This window comes from Dama dama, chromosome 10, assembly GCF_033118175.1.
Source record: "Dama dama isolate Ldn47 chromosome 10, ASM3311817v1, whole genome shotgun sequence".
NCBI classification, from domain to species: domain Eukaryota; kingdom Metazoa; phylum Chordata; class Mammalia; order Artiodactyla; family Cervidae; genus Dama; species Dama dama.
In genome coordinates this window covers 41,489,822-41,507,016 of record NC_083690.1, presented here as the reverse complement: position 1 = coordinate 41,507,016, position 17,195 = coordinate 41,489,822, and the positions used below count along the sequence as shown (strand labels likewise).

Sequence of the window (17,195 nt, the reverse complement as noted above, 5' to 3'; positions counted from 1 at the left end):
TTCACAGTCTGCGGGACCGTCCTCTGCCCTGGCCTGTTCCCACACGGACTTTTGGAGCCCTGTCCCACACAGGACACGTGTCTGTGTCCACACAGACAAGCCCTGTACTTAGTGAGGGGACAACTGCCAGGAGAGCTCCTGGGAGGGAAGACATCCTGGGGAAAGGAGGCGCTAGCCCCAGGGGCATCGGGAGTGGGGCGGGAGCACCGTGAGGTGTGGACATCAGACACCATGCTCACGCTATTCCAACTAGAGAAAACCTCCTTCCAAAAAAATCTTTAATATTCTCCTTCTGTTTTTTTTTTAATTTGGCCACGCCATGCGGCATGAGGGGGCTTACTGCCCTGACCAGGGATCAAACCCCTGGCCTTCACACCACAGGCATGGAGTCTTAACCACTGAACCACCAGAGAGTCCCTGTTCTTCCCTTTGGAGGTTTTATCAGGATCACATCATAAGGTGTGACTTATAATGTTTACCTGGGCTAATGCCCAGTGGCTGCACCGAGACGACTTTGGAAACATTAATAGTGGGGCTGAGGCCTACAGAGGACACCGGCATCTTGCATCATTCTTGGGTGTCCAATTACGTTTTTGCTTTGATTACACGGTTTTCAAGAAAACCTTAATTCACAGGGATGGCAGGCAATGCTTTCTTTGGGGGTGGTCTCCACCATGCTAACTTTTCCTATTTCACATCTGAGTGAGTATGTGGTTTTTTATTATAATTTACTGCAATTCTTTAAACAGCTAATTTGAGAGTAAACGTGAAACACGCCTCTACAGAATGCTGTAGGGAAACTCCTGGTCTGGGCTACCTGAACAGGGCTCAGCGCCTGTGGGAGCTGGGACGTTCTCCCCCAAGGGATCTGCCCTGCCCTGCCGCCTGACCCCGGGCAGCCCCCCAAAAGCCTCACCCTAAGACAGCCCCCCACCCTGCCACACAGCTGGCCGACGGCACCTACCACCTTGAGATGATGCATAACTAAAAGCAAAAAACGATATTAAAAAACAAGTGCATAAATATTCATTTGGAACAGACTTGTTAAGAGGCTATTTTGAGTTCCAGTTCAATTTGGAACTATTCAAAGGCCGATTTAATAATCAAGGACTGTGAAATCGACTCTGGAATCACTGACTTCAGGTGGGGACGTTCGGAGCGCTTGAATCACTGCTCTACCTCGTGATTTAATCAGAGGAGCTCAGGGTCCCTTGTCCTAGCAGGCTGAGGGCAGGTGAGGGGAGCAGGGGGGCCCCCTTCAGAGGAGGGCCAGCAGGCCTCCTGCCGAGGTGTGTGGCTCCCTCCCCCCAGCGCCTCCTGCATCGCCTGGCAGAGCAGAGCCGGAGAAGAGGCTGGAGCGGAGGGCAGTGGTGCAGGAGCCACGGTGCAGAGCGACAGGAAGCGGGCACGCAGTCTCCTCAGGAGCGACGGAGCCAGAAGCGAGGGCAGGCAGGGCGGAGGTTCCATCTACAGGACAGCACGCCCGCCCACAGAGGGCAGCCCCAGGGGGTCTGAGGCCAGCGGGTGTGCGTGAGGGGCCCGCAGGGGTCAGAGGGCAGAGACAGGAAGAGGATGAAGAGCAACCCAGGAGGGCTGCATGGAAGTGGCAGCAGAGAGCTAACGGGGCCAAGACCACAGCTCCCAGAACAAAGCAGCGGAGATGCCGGGTGGGGGACGGAGGAGGGGGCGCTGGCTTCTGCACCTTCTCGGGGAAGCGGCTAGGAGCACAGGGTGTGCCCACGGGAGTGACCTCGCAGGGTGGGGACGCCCCCACGAGCAGGAGAGGAGGGACTGAATAGCTGGGCCTCGGGGGACAAGGGCTGCACGAACTGGCACAAATGTGCTGCTTCGCCCAGGAGCATGCTTTCCTGATGTTTCCAAGATCTTACCCCGCAACGCCACAGATCGGCCTGCCCCGCCTGCCCACAGGCAGCGCCCCCCTCCTGGAGCACCCGGGGTGGGGGGGAGAGTGGCCTCGGCAGAGCGGGACTCCTGCAGCCTGGCGCATGGCCCGCGGCGCCTCTGGGCAGGACACAGGCATCCGCTCACCGGGCCCACAGCCCCTCCTGTCTGCGGGAACCTTCTCTCTCTCCATCGCGGCCCTTCTGCTGAAGCGGAGGACAAAACTCATAAAAAATTAAACTCCTGGCTCTCTGCTCACGCTGAGCCCTGAGGTCAGTGGCATTTTCGTGCACCCCTGGGGGCTCAAAGCGAAGCCCTCAGTTCTCAGGAGTGGCCGTCCAGCACGTCCATCCATTGCCGCCTTTCTGAGCCGGCATCCGCAGGAGGAGGTCAGGCCTGAGCGTCAGAGCCCGCTCTGCGGGCCGGGTCGCGTGGCCCACTGTGAGGCCGTCATCATCAGAACACCCTACACAGGGAGGCCAGTCTTCAAGGAGCGGTGAAGGGCGCCACGCGCTGTGAAGCTGCAGGAGCCGCTGCGTGACCTTCTCACGGCGGCGGGGGCCTTGTCCGCACCCCGCCCTCCACATCCTCCCCCTGCAGCCGCCGCCGCGGCATCAGATACCGGTCAGGGCTGGCACGCACGTCCACGCAGCAGCAGGCCCCGAGGCCTGGCCAGCAGCGCTGGGAGGCAGGAGGCAGCACAGGGCAGCCCACGCAGGAAGGACACCGGCCCTGTTGGAGCCCCGCTCTGAGCTGCGTCTGGGGTGGTGGCTTCGCACCCAGGCCTGCCTGGCAGGTCAGATCAGAGGGCGTAAACGGTGCGCCTGTGGCTGGACCCGAGTTCCCAGCAAGAACAGCCCCGAAGTGCGTGATCCCTCTGGGCAGTAACACGGTCCAGACGCTCGCTGGGACGGCGGGACGAGGCACAGCTTTATCTGTGACTGCCCGGGAGCGTTCCCCAGGCAGAGGCGCCCGCCGAGGCCTGCAGGCGGGCGCAGCTCACGCGCACAGATACCCTGTGGTCACACGGCCGCAAACAGGCCACTGCCAGTGACCATCCCCAGCTGCTCAGAGTCCTCAGCGCGTCCTTGCCCCGGGCTCCGAGGAGCAGAGAGCGGACCCGGCCGACACGCGCCCCCCCAGCGCCTCCGGCCCACCGGTGGGGACCCAGCAGAGGGCCGTGCACCTCTGCCGACCGGGACACGGCCCGCCACCAGCTGCTCCAGCATGGTGCCCGCGCACCCCGGGCCACCGGGGGCACAAGCAGGCGGCGGTGTGTCTGTCGGGAAGGACGGGACTGCCAGGCCAGTTGCAGGGCTCAGAGGCCCTCTCCACACCCCTGGGCCAGCCGCAGAGCCACCTGAGGACGACCATGGGGCTTGGGGCCGCCACAGCGCCTCAGGGAATCCTCGAACGCTGAAAACCCTCCAAGGCTGCCTGTGCAGAGCGAAGAAGGCCGTGGAGAGGGCGGGGTGGAGCCGAGGTCCCAGAGGCAGACAAGGGAGGAGAGAGCGGGCTGACGCCATGAGGGGTGAGGCTGGCAGGCAGGACCCAGCAGGACTCGGGGACACACGGGAGCCACGTACCCAGGAGGTCCAGGATTCGGCTGGGAGCAAGGTCACCAGCAGCCCGAAGGGCGGGGCCGCCACGATGCCGCAAGGCGGCAGGTGAGATGGGCGAAGCCGGCAGGCATGAGACCCAGAGAGGGAGCCCCAGTGCAGGGTGTGTGTATGTGTACATATGCTGAGTGGTCCAGGGGCACAGCTGGCCTTGGGGACCCCCAGCTGGGAAGTGGGCGGGCAGGAGCCTGGCAGTCAGGGGGCGGACGCCAGCCAGGCTCCCCGCCGGCAGAGCCCACCTACACATGCGGGCAGGGCTCAGGGCTTGGGGGCAGCAGGGCCCAGGGCACCCCGAGTCTCGCCAAGGGGCAGCTCTGGCGTGTGTGGGGAGCCAAGGGCGGGAGGGAGGTGCCCCTCGGGCCCGGGTCCTGCTCGGACTCGAGAAGGGCTGCCTGGGAGGGTAGCCCAGGAAGCCCAGGACGGTGGCACATAGCCGTCTTCACGTACAGCATCTAATTCCAATCCTTAAGTGCCTCCAAAGGTCAGCACACATTTCACAGAAAAAAATTTTAAAAATCCAAACAGCGGAAACAGACCCAGAGAACGAGGAAAACAAAGGCTGAAGGAGCCGCGATCACAGGGCCCGCCCGGCCACCGCTCCCCTCATCAACCCGAACCACCAAATTCAATTTGCATTCCCAGATAAACAGAGGCCACACAGTAAATACCCTCATCTGACCTTGAAATGTGAGAAGGAAAATTACTCTCTGCAATTTCAATTCAAGCCCAACCATAATGAATAAAACCCAATTTAGCCGATCCATTACCAGCCTGTAACTGCAGGGGTGGCAGAGCTCCAAACTTCAGGGAGGGGGCCCGAGGCTGGCTTGGTGCAGCCCCCCCGGGCAACGGGGGTGCAGGGCCAGACGCGGCGGGGCCTTCAGACCCTACAGAGCAACTGCCGGAATCCTCACGCCCAGCTCAGGAGCACCCGCGGAAGGAGATGGCGGCCGGGTAACGGGGTGACCCTGCCTCGGGCCCGCGGAGGTGGCCTGACCGCTCGTGTGCACCCGCCTCTCCAAGCCCCACGGTGTCCCGGGAGTGCCGGTCAACGCAGGCTCAGGCCTTTGCTCTCTGAGCACCCTGCCCACCCAGCCTCAGGGTGAGTGCTACAAAAGCTAAAAAATGACAAAAAAGGAATGGTTTTTACAAGGTCACACCTCCTGTCCTCAGGGAGCTCACAGTCCAGCCCAGGAGACGGGATAAAAACCGGGACCCAGCAGAAGCAGGACCAAGGGGTGGCGGGCGGAGCACAGCTGCCCGAGGACGACAGCCAGGCCAGGGGGACACAGGGCTGGGGGGTGGGGGCCCGACGCCTCCCCGCCGTCCCGGCCGGGGCAGCCGGTCAGAGGCTTGGAGGGCACCTTGAGCTCGGGCCAGCCGTGAAACTGAGACAGCAGCGTCTCCCCCTGTCTGCCCCGAGTCGCTGAAGGACCCCAGCAGCCACTGTGACTCAAGGCTCCCGCCTGCAGACCGGCGCCGGCAGTGCCCTCCACACCTGCAACAACCCCGAGCCCGCGACCGTGCTTCCGGCTGCCTGGGCGCCTCCTGGGCAGCAGCCTGTTACAACCATTCATTCTCCCACGGACACCGTGTCCTGACAACCCGCCGGCCAGGAGCCCTCCCGGGAGGCTGGAGTCCACCGCATTCACCAGGCATGCAGCACGCGGCCTGCCGGGCTCCTCTAGTCACCGCCTAATCAACACCTCCAGGGCGCCCCCGGGCTGGAAGGACGAGCGGGCAGGAGACATCAAGACTTAAACGCAACCAGGTCCTCCCTCTGCTCTCAGGGAGGCGCCCACCCAGCCCTGCTGTGTCCACAGAGCCGCTCACTTGCCTGTCCCACGTCCATCCCAGGCGCGGGGTCCGGGGGTCTGACACGTGCCTGGAGAAAGGCCAGTGTTACTCAGTGTTACTTCATCGGAAGGAGCCGATGAAGACAGAAACGCCCTTTACAAGATAGGCCCTGTTGGGGAAGTGGGAACTCCCCTCCACTCACCCACAGGACTTGGGCCGGGAGCCCCCAAGACCACGCCGGGGGGCAGGACTCCTGACCTCACCTTGCAGATGCCACCCAGAGCCAGGGAGAAAAAGTGCCAAGTGGATCTGGGTGGGGGCAGCTGGTGGGGGCGGCGGCCGGGGCTGCGGGGTCCTGGGTGGTCAGCCCCACGCCCACCACTCACGAGTGCAGGATAGGGACCCGGGGACACCACTGTTCACCCCTCAAGATTCCTCAGAAGAAACTCAATGTGTTCAGAGGCTGACGGACGCCCCAACGCACAGCAGGCGCTCTGCTTCCAACCGTCCACGTAATCCTTGTGATCGCCTTGCACGTGGGCTTAGGGAGCCCTGTCCTGCTGCAGGGGCTGCGGTGACAAGGAAGGCCGCGGCCCACGAGCGGGAAGACAGCGAGTCCCAGCCAAGGCCTGGGGTGCCCCCTGGAAGAGGTGTCACCGGAGGCCCGGGGCGAGCACGTCTGAGGGGAGCACAGCACAAGCGGGTGCGTGGTGAGGGGCACCTCCCTGCTGGGACGGCCGGTTTACCGCTCGAGGGAGACAGCACATGCAGCTCAAGAAGAGGCAACAGCAGAGCCATGAAGACGCTCCGCCCCAGCAGAGGGCGGAGTCCACCACCCACAGGAGGCTGTGGGGGCCTGGACCCGGGAGTGCACAGGGTGGGGTTGGGGTCGGGAGTGGGCGGGCCCCCAGGCTCGGAGTCGGGAGTGGGCCGGCCCCCAGGCTCGGAGTCGGGAGTGGGTGGCTGCCGCATCACCCGCTGAATGACTCCAGTAGGACGCCCCCCCAGCCAAGGTCTAGTTCTCCACACAGATCAACGAGGGGAAAAAAAACACTTCAGGGACATGCACGCAGTGATTCCATTTTCACTGGTGAATCTACACCCAGCAGGGCGTCTTGAGTGAGCGGTGCTGGGCAGGGTGGGCGGGGAAGAGCTGAGCGGCTGCGATAATTCAACAGTATTCAGGAGACGCCGGTCGACAATTCAGAGAACAAGCCTGGAAGCGTGTGAATAGAAGGCAGAGAAAAACGAAGGTCTGGCGTGATTGTGAACACTCATTGAATTTCCTGAAACTCCTGGAGGAGAGAAGGAGCCTCAGCCTCCTTCTGCACGGACCTCCAGCACAGAGCCCGGCTGTCACGTGGCCCCACCGCCGGGTGTCAAGGAACAGCCGGGACCTTGAGGCCCGGGAGCAGCCCCGGGGCCCCATGCAAGCCACACGGTGACGAGCAGGAAGTCAGAGCCCTCCGGAGATGCTCTGGGGGCAGCGGCATCCCTGGAACAGAGCCTGGGTGGGGGCGGGGGGTGGTGCGTGTGGACGGCTGTCAAGGCGCTGATACCGCACAGCCGTCCACCGGGAGCGGGGTTAGACTGGAAAACGCAACGCCAATGACAGCAGACAGTACGGAGGCCCAGCGCACCCTCCCGCATCCCAGGGGACACCTGAGAGCAAGACACGGAATGCACCCCATCCCCCCGCCAGCTCCATGACGTCTGCTCCCCCCCTGCCCTGTCTCTGCCGTCTGTGACCCTCTGCTCCACACCCCCCACCCCGGCTCCCTGTCATCCGCCCCCAGGTGACACAGGAGCCCGCCAGAGCTGTCACCAGAAACAGACATGCAGGGCCCGGTGGGCGCAGGTTGCTCCCCGGGGAGACAGGACGAGAGCTCACTGCGGGGCCAGCACCCCCATCCTCCACGCACGCCCGCTGGACACGCTGCGGCCCGCCCCGGTGCCCAGGCACGCGGGCTCTGGAGGCCGGTCGTGGGTCTCTGTGTCCGGACCCCACGCTGCTCATGGCCGCCGGCTCATGCTCCCAGCCGCAGGTCCCTGCTTACACAGGCCATCAGTCAAGGCAAACTCCTGTCAAGGAGCACCTCCTGTGCGTCCGCATCGATGCAGAAAAGAAGTGACTGGCTCCATGGAGTGCCCGGCGTCCCGGGACGAGCTGCGGGGCGTGGGCCACCTGGGCCCCTTGCTTGGGTCTGCCAGCTGCCCCACTCTCCATAAGCATGCACAGGTCACGAAGCCCCAGCCCCTCTGCCTGCTGCTCCAGGCCCGGGAAGGGCAGGCCAGCACCACCCGGGGTGCACAGGTCCAGCCCTGCTCCATCCAGGGAGCACTGAGGAAGCACCTGCTTCCCAGCCAGGGACCCGCCACCACCCAAGACGGCTCCCCGCATGGCCCTGGGTATCATCATGAACATGGCCCCGTGGAGCAGACGCTAAGAACAAGTGACGGAAAGACCCCTTTCTCTGAAGTGGCCGTTTTACAGCAAATTGCTCAAATGGGAGGCTGTGGGCAGACACGGTGATTGACAGCCTGGCTCATGGGGGCTAGGGGCCTCCGGGAGCCCAAGTGGGTGGCCCAGGTCCTCCCCGAGGAGCTCAGACTGGCCGTCAATGCCGGCCAGGCGGCTGGGCCAGAGGACCTGCTGCACCACGCACCAGGGTCCCCACCCACCACCCACCAAGTCACGGCAGAAGCCTCGGTTACTTTGGGGGCATCTTCTCAATGAGCCTCACGTGGTTCTCAGGCATTAATGCTAGAAAACCATTTTTTGAGGAATTGACTCGTTTTTTAGACAAAATTTACATAAAATCTACCATCACACCATTTTAACGTGAACAATTCAGTAGTTATAGTATATTTGCAATGTGAGAGTTGGACCATAAAGCCAGCTGAGCAGCGAAGAATTGATGCTTCTGAGCTGTGGTGTTGGAAAAGACTCTTGGGAATCCCCTGGACTGCAAGGAGATCCAACCAGTCCACGCTAAAGGAAATGGACCTGAATATTCTTTGGAAAGACTGATGCTGAAGCTCCAATACTTCGGCCACCTGATGCAAAGAGCCAACTCACTGGAAGAGCCTGATGCTGGGAAAAACTGAAGGCAGGAGGAGACGGGGACAAGATGGTTGGATGGCATCACTGACTCAACTGACAGACTTTGAGAAAGCTCCGGGAGACAGTGAGGACAGAGGAGCCTGGCGTGCTGCAGCCCGTGGGGTCGCAGAGTCGGGCACACCTGAGCGACGGACCAGCACCAGCACCAACGGTAGAAGCTCTCCGTCACCCGACACCGGCGTCTGCCCACCAGCGGCCGCCTCCACCCTCCTCCCCGCCACTGCCCCAGCCCAGACGGGCCCTCCGACCCACGTGAGTTTGCTTACAGGGGACACTGTCCGCCTGGATTCTGACACCGCAGCGCCCTCTCTGACTGGCTTCTTCCAATGAGCGTCATGGTTTCAAGGTCCAGCGCACCTCACCACGCGGCCCTGCTTCGCCTCCTTGGTGGACAGACCACAGTTCGCCTCCCCACACAGCCTGCATGGACGCCGGGCAGCTTCCAGCTCCGAGACTGTGCGCGCAGGTGTGCAAACACCTGTCCCAGCCGCCACAGCACCACGCTTCACGTCCCACCAGCGGTGCCCAAGGGGGCAGCCTCCCTCCCGCCTCACCGACACCCGCTTTCCGCCGTTTCAAAGGAGCCGCCCTCCGGGGCGAAAGGAGACATCTCCCGGCTTCGGCCCCATTCCCCTAGTGATTAGTGATACCGAGCGCCTCTTCACGTCCTTATGGGCCGTTTATTTACCTCCTTCCGAGAAATGTGTATTCAAGTACTTTGCCCATGTTTTCAATCAGATTGTTTTCTTGATGGCTGAGTTGTGAGAAGTCTTCATATATTCTAGATATCAGACCATGATCAGATACTTGGCAAATATTTCCTTTCTTACATGGGTTCACTTTTTTCAGTATCTGGACGGTGTCCTTTGATAAATTTAATTTTATTTCAGTGAAGATGATTTTACTTTATTTTTTTTTTTTTGCTTTTGCATAAAGACACTTGTGTATGTTTTTGCTTGGTATTCAAGAAACCATTACCACCTGACCCAAGGTCACAGAAATTTACACCAACAGTGTTCTAGGAGTTTTATAGTTTTAATTCTCGCATCTGGGTCTCTGATCCATTTGAGTTACTTTTTGCACTCGGTTTGAGGCAGGGGTCCAAAATTTACTCTTCTGAAGTTATCTCAGCACCATAAAATTCATTAGAAAGAGACCCCTCCTCTTCTATTTTTTGGTGTTAATTACTTCTATAAATGTAGGTAAAATTCACCAGTGAAGCTTTGTTGGAAATTCTTTGCTTGTTAATTACTTACTATGGGTCGGTTCAGATTTCCCATTTCTTTTGAGTCAGTTTTGGTACTCACTGCATTTCTGGGAATTTGTCCATGCCATCCAGATGAACTCTATATTCTCTTACATGGGTCTTCACATTTATTGAAGGTCACTTCCACTTCCATTCCCGGTTTTACTAATAAGAGACGCCTCTCACGTTTGCTCGGTCACTCCAGCTAAAACTCTGTCCGTTTCATTCATCTTTTCAAACAACTAACGTCCTGTTTGCAGTTTTCCTCTGCTGTTTCTCTTATTCATCTCGTCATCATTTCCTTCCTCTGGCTTTGGGTTTGTTTTGTTTGCTTTTCTTTTTCCAGCCTGTTGAGGCAGCTCTGACTCCAGGCCCTCCGTCTCCTTTGGCACGGGCGCTCACAGCTACACATTTTCCTCCGGGCACTGCTTTTGCTGCACTCATTAGTCTCAATATGCTGCTGTTTGATTCTGGTTCTTTACAAAGTATTTTCTAATTTCCCCTGTGACTTCTTCTTTGACTGATTGGTTATTAAGAAATACGTTCTTTAATTTCCACCTTTTGTGAATTTTCCAAGTTTCCTTTTTGAAACTGATTTCTAACTTCATTCCACCGTGGCAGGACATACTCTGCATGGTTCTGAACGTTCTGAATAAGGCATATTTCATGGCCTGACATGCGCTTGGTCCCGACAGCATCCCGTGTGCCCTTGAGAAGAACGTGTGTCCTGCCATCGAGTGGACTGTCCTACAACCGTGTCCGTGCCTAGACGTCCTCGCCGACAGACGGGGACAGACACCCCTACCGCCTGAGGAGGGGAGGGACACACAGGAACCATCGCAGCCCTGCACCCAGAACCTCCCCCGGGCGTGGAGGACAGGGCAGTGCTCCAGAGAACCCAGGGAGGAGTCCCTCCTCGGCGGCAGGCTGGCCTCACCAAGCACTCAGTCCTGCGACCTCTGGGCTACACTTTGATTTCCCAGAAAAGTGTGACTGGGAAAGAGGATCCACCTTTAGTAGCCACTGGTTGGGGGAGAGAGGGAAAGGAAGCAAAGACCCAGAGGCCTGTGCGGGGGCCCGGAGACGCAGCCCCGCAGTGGGGACAGGCAGGGCTTCTTTCCTGCATTTCTGGGAGGACGGAGGAGGCGGGCGCCACCCGGCTTATCCTGTGGGCGTCCGGCAAGCTCTGAGGAAGAGCCGCCGAGCTGGAAGCGGTGAGTCACCCGCTTCCCCGGGAGCGCTCCCTGCACCGAGCCCCGCAGCCTTTCAGGGGGAGCCACCGCCCCGCTCAGCAATCCCAAAGGCAAGAGGAGGGAACAGGCTGGGGACAAAGAAAAGCGCTTCTCTCCACACAAACTCTTCATAGGAAGTGGATTTCAAAGTGGCCATCTGTCTGAGATTAGCATCCCAAAGCTGCACCACCTCACCACAAGGATGGCTCGCCTGAGCCCAAACCATCACAGTAGCAGAAAGAGTCCTATTTAAATGATAATAACACCAAGTGCTTAGGAAGCATTTTACTGAAAGAAGAGCCCAACTGTGCCCCAGCTCCAGGCAGGCTGGACCAGACCCACCCTCCATGCAGGCCGGTCCCGGCCGCCCGCCTGGACCTTCCCAGACTGAGTCCAGAGGAGAGGGACGCGAGCTGGGGGCCCAGCAGCCGGGGCGCAGGCCGGCGGCAGCACCCTCCTCCGGGGCCCCTCCTCCTCTGCGCTGGCCCCGCCCCACGTCCCCTCCTGCGGCTCTGAGAGACTCCCCGCGGGCCCCTGCCAACGGCGGACGCTTCCGCGGCACCACGTCCGGTCTCTGCGGGGACGACACGGGCGCTCGCAGTCCGGGCAGAGCCCCCAGCACCTCCGAGGGCCAGCAGACACGTTTTGAACACCCGAGCGGCCGGAGCGCCCGAGGGCCTGGAGACGCCCAGCACACCTCGGGCAGCTGTGGGCGGGGGGACACTGGAGAGGGCCCAGGGCTGGCCTGTGGACGGGCGAGGCCTCCCCAGCCCCGCAGAGGGACACCGCTGAGCTCGCACACAGCGTGCACCGCGGGCTCCTCAGGGTGGGTGGGGGCCCTGGGAGGGCCCGGGAGGCCAGGACGTGGCCCCGCACCCAGCAGCCCACGTCTGACACCACACCCACCGCTCCCAGCACGGCGCCCACGCACGGACAGGCCTGTCCGCGGGGAACGGCCCGAGGAGAAGGGGGCACAGAGACGGGGCCGCCGGCCGACGGAGCGGGGCCTGCTCCTCAGAGCGCTCTCGGCCTTCACGTGAAGCCCAAGGAAAGGAGGCGAGGGAGCTGGGCCTGCCCGCCCGCCTGGTCAGCCCAGGGCTGCCCTCGGCTCTTCAAGGAGGGGGTCCTGCGGCCCAGGCTCAGGGTCGACCATCCAGCTCCGCGTAAATATGTGAAAAAATACAGAAGGAGCTGGGACCTGGGTATTTAAAACTCAGCGTGCAGCTGCAATAGCTACGGAGTGGTGGTGGTTATCACCTGTCAGAACGGTGCCACGTAACTGAGATTCTAACGCAGAACCCAGTCCAAGTAGGAAATGGGCTGGGAAGGGAGCCGTGTTATTTGTAAAACCCCTTTAGGACAACCGGGAAGCTCTGTGGAGAAAACAAAGTGAAACCTTACTTCATAGCTCCTATCAAAAGACAGGCTCTGTGGAGAAAACAAAGTGAAACCTTACTTCATAGCTCCTATCAAAAGACAGGCTCAGTGGATGAAAGGTTTTAGACATAAAACATAAGCTCATGAAAGAGGACAACACGGGAAAAATTTTTGATGACTTAGGAAACAGAGAAAATCTTTTCCACACTCATACAAAAACAAAATAGAAGCACCAGAGGAAAAGGCTCATGGATTCAACTAGAAAAAACCTGAAAATGAACGTCTGGAGGAAAAATTGTTTAACCAAACAGAAAGGAGATGTCAAACTGGGAAGCTGTATTTTCAGACAAAGGGCTAATTTCCGTAAGCTATTAAAAGCTCCTCTAAAAAATTAATTTTTAAAAAGGCAGACTAAACGGATAAAAGATTATGAACAGACAGAAAACTATGTAGTTCACAGCTACACTAAGAGCATGTCACAAAAGCCATGATCTGAGCGGCCAGCAAGCACAGAGAAAGCGCTGAGCGTGACCCGTTGATAGAAAAGCACAGGGGGAGCCGCAAGGAAACTCGGGACAGGCGGCCAGGCCGGAGACCGACAGCCCTGAGTGCCGGGTCCCTCCGGCCAGCGGTCAGGAAACCGGCCGTTTATCACCAGATGGGCGGGTGGGCGGCCATCCTGCACCCGGGTGTGCGTGAGACGGGAGCGTTGTGTCCGCGTGTGTCCGCACAGACCTGCAGGTTCTTGGCTTTCTCGTGGCGGTCAGACGGGGCCCCGCCCTAACAGGACAAATGCACCGCGTAAGAACCCCGGCCCCGCTCCGCAGGGGAAGGCGCACCACAGACAGATGGCGAGTCCCCTGCTCAGCACCCCTGCTCCACATTCCTAAGTCCACGCGGGCGGCTGTGGCATCGGGACCTGTGGTGTGCCGTGTTGCTGAGGGCAGAGGTAACCAGGAGCCTAACCCCAAGCGGGCGCACTCCTGTCTGACAAGAGGTCTGAACGGTGGTCTCCTCCGTCTGATGGGGGTGCTGATGGGGCTGGGGGCCCGGGGCTCCACTTCTCCTGACTGGAGGGGTTGTAGCTCCCATCCCTGAGCTGTGCCCTGAGGGGTCACCGAACAAGACCGCAGGGCCAGGCCTGAGCCAAGCGGGGCCCTCCTCCCGGGGGAACTGAGCCCCGGGCCGGCGGGCCCAGCGCGCCCAGCTTCAGACCCTCCTGCTTGACGAGCAGGCCAGCTGCACAGGCTGAGCAAGCTTCCCAAGTCTGGGCCTTTATGAACTGTGCTTCCGGTGTTATATCTAAAAAAATTATTGCCAAGCCTAAGATCACACAGATTTTCTCCGATACTTCTTCCTAGAAGATCAGAGGGCCTTTATAAGTGTTAAGCCAGATAACGTGTATAGAAAGGCAGGTGGCCCAAGATAAATGTTCAAAACTGGCTGGCTTCTAAAATGTGTGTACTTTCTAAAGAGTTCTGCTTCTAAATATCTCTCCTAAGGGAATGATAAGAAATGCAAACAGATTTGGGGACACGTGTGTTAACGTGTATTATTTAGAATAAGAAACACAAGGATGAAAACAGGTATCTATTGAGAGCTTGGCTACATAAAGTGTTCATAAAGAAGCAGCCCACAGCCCAGAGGTTACGTTTTAAAAGAACACTTACACGGAAAAAGTTCACAGAAGTTTAAACAACACAGGAAGACCCAAACCAAACAGTGTGAAGGTGTAAATTCCCCCTAAAAGTGCATCAGGAGAGTGCGCATTTTACACACACACGTCGCTGTCGGGAAGAACCTGAGCCGGCACGCACGCGCAGGGCTGTCAGGGTGGGGGTGGCAGGAGGCCGTCCTGCTCCCCTGCCCTGGTTTTCTCTGCTACTCTGTCGAACACTGTAAATGAAGCCCTTTCTTAAAGCTAACCAAATAAAACACCGACATCTCCTTCGCCGCCACCCCCATCCTCCTCTCAGGAGTGCGAGCGCCTCGCCTAGCACATGGGGGCGTGCACCGCCGGCCACGGGGAGAAGGGCTCCCAGGGGCCACACCTCTGGCCTCCCCCGCACACAGGTCAGTGAGCCAATCACGCGAAGGGGTGCCGGCCCTCCCCGCGAGGTTCAGGGGGCGGGAGGTATTTGGATCCCCTGGGAACGTCAGGTCACCACTGAGGCACCCAGAGACGGGGACAGAACCTGCAGACACACGGTACTGACGGAACCACCACAAAACCAAGTGCCCCATCAGAAAAGACGGCACAGATGTTCCCCAGAGGGATGGACAAGAACGGCCACAGCTGCCCTGCCCAAACAGGCCCAGACTGAGAGCAACCGGATAACCAACCAGAATGGTTTACAAAGCTACGGCATTTACACGAAACAACAGTGCCGCGACAATGAGCAGCTGGCAACCACACACGACACACGTGACTCTCGGAGTACACAGGAGCAGACGGCACCCGGGAGCGGCAGCTGAGACAGGGGCAGGGCAGGGCGGGGTCCCCAGAGGGACTGTGGTCCTTCGAGGAGGAAGAGGAGGACGCGTCGCTGGGAGAGGTCTGGGACAGTCGGCAGAGCTGTGACAGGTGAGACAGGATCCCCCTCGAGGGTCTCGGGGAGCTAATGCCCCTGAGATCAGCAAGGCTCTGACCGTGTACCACTGTCTCTGAGGCCACAGAACTGTCAGCCAAGCGGGTGGTGAGGGGCCCAGCATCGTGGGCAGGTCCCAGGCCCTGCTCAAGGAAGGACTGCAAGGATCAGCCTCCAAGAGAGCAGACCAGAAGGCTGTCCCCGTCGGCCAAAACCTGGGTTCCCACGGAGAACAGGGCAGGTCCCCGTGTGCAGTCTGGTCTCCTTCAGCCACCACGGCTTCTGCCGATGGGCATGGCGGACCAGTAGGGACCAGGCCGAGCACGTAACGCCCGTGTGGAGGAGAGCAGGAGGCCTGGGTCCGTCTCGTCTCTGCCAAGAGGAGGCAGGTCCAGCTGCTTGCGAAGGACAGCTCAGCCCACAGGGCTCCGTCTCTTGGGTCCAAAAGGCAAGTCAGGAATGCCCCCTTCCCCGCAGACAGCACCCTGGCTGTGCCGAGAGGCTCCGGCGTGACCGCGTGGGCTGGGTGCTGCACAGAGAAGACACAGCACGCATGGGGGCAGCGGCGGCACCATGGCCTCCGCCCAGGGGTGAAGGCCAGCGGAGAACAGGGAGGCTCAGAGCCTCCGGAACCCGCGTGCGAACTAGGCTGGCGACGGAGGTGGGGGGCGCCCTGACGGTGCCCAGGGTGGGGGGCCAAGGCACACGCCCAGCAGAGAACGTGAGGCCATCCCACGGCACCCCAGGGAGCTCTGTGTGTGTGTGTGCACGCGGGCGTGTCCCGAGCAGCACTGAGGAGGCCCACCCTCGGGGGGACCGCAGGCTGGGGCTCGCCGCAGAGCCCTGGGCGGGGGCAGAGGACAGGGAGCCTGGCCGTCGGGAGCTCCCGACGGTGCCGCGTGGGCAGCGAGCACGGGCACGTGGGCCAGCGCGGCCGGCGGAGGAAGGGGTGATGAGAGCTCAACCCGCAGGGTGCTGACCTCAAGGAGGCCACGGCCTGGAGGCTCGGCAGGCGCCCAGCCGCAGCTGCAGTCACCTTCCACCCTGGACGGGGCATGGCCTCCCCTTGGTCACGTGGGGGCTCCGAACAGTGAGGGCTCCCCAGGGTGACTCAGGCCGCCTGTGTGCCATCAGTATTCAGCGGCAATGGATTCCTCTCGTTTGCCTGCTTTTGTGCTGCAGAGATAAGTAACATTTCTAATCTCTGCTATCTCCCAGCTGCAAATGTTCAAGCACTTTTTTCCTCCTTATTTAAAAAGCAAAATCTCATTTTAGATTTGCAAGTGAGACAGCTACTCCTCCTCACCCAGAGGCCAGGCAGGCCCTGTGGACGGGAGGAACATGTCAGGCTGGAGACATCAAAGCCCCAGAAACTTGAACCAGGAGATCCAAGTCCCTTCGAAACTCCTCCAGACACGGTCCGAGGAGGCCTCCCACTCCGCCGTCACTTCCTGCTGACGATCCGCAGGCATGAGCTGCCAGCGCTGACAGAGCAACCTCTGCAGACCACGCCAGCCACATAAACACCCCCAACAAAACGGGCCGCTCCCCTCATGGAGCCCCCAGGAAGCCAACACGGCTGGGAGAACCAAGTACGCAGGGGAGGGAGGGGGCCCAGGCTCGAGGCAGCGAGGGGCCTGGTGCCGCAGCCTCCCTGCAGGCGGGCCCCCACCTCCCTTCTGCCACACGACAGCTAGGCCAGATGGGGGGCACGGGCATCCAGTTACGACCCATCGCCAGCCGGGACGCAGGGATGGGCAGGGCATGCAGCTGCTGCAGATTCAGTGACACCCCGAGTCCCCAGGCTCAGCAAGCTCCCGAGCAGCTTCCAGCCCCAAGGCGGGCGGGGGGTCCGGGCAGAGGACAACCGCGTGAGCCTCCTCCACACACTCACGGACCACTGCACTCCTGTCTGGTCCTGCAACCTGAGAGCGGAAGAGGCGGCCTTCTGGATTCCAGCTTTCAAGACGAGAACAAGAGACTTAAATGAACGTCACACCGGGCGCTTCTGAGAATGAAAACCCTGCTTCCCCGTGGGTGGCGACAATGTCACCTGGACTTGACAATGCTGGGGGCCTGCTCAGGCCTGCCCGGCAGAGGGCAAGGCTGGGCAGCTGCCCACCCACCCGCCTACAGCGCAGCGGGACCCAGGGCGCTGTCCGTGGTCCTGACGCTGGCTCCCACCAGGGAGTCTCGGAACCAGAGTCCTGACCAGCAAAGACGGAAGGGGCGAGACCCGGACACCAGCCCTGGGTCACACCCTCACCCTGGCAACCGGTTCTGGCTTCACTGCCACCTTCCATCATCGTT

At 60.2% G+C, this 17,195-nt stretch overlaps 1 protein-coding gene across 3 annotated transcripts in view; it reads right to left on the bottom strand.

Moving 5' to 3' along the window:
• Positions 1-17,195, bottom strand: part of MAD1L1 (mitotic arrest deficient 1 like 1) — a 237,720-nt gene that overhangs the window by 133,714 nt on the left and 86,811 nt on the right. The gene's annotated exons all lie outside the window — the stretch shown is intronic.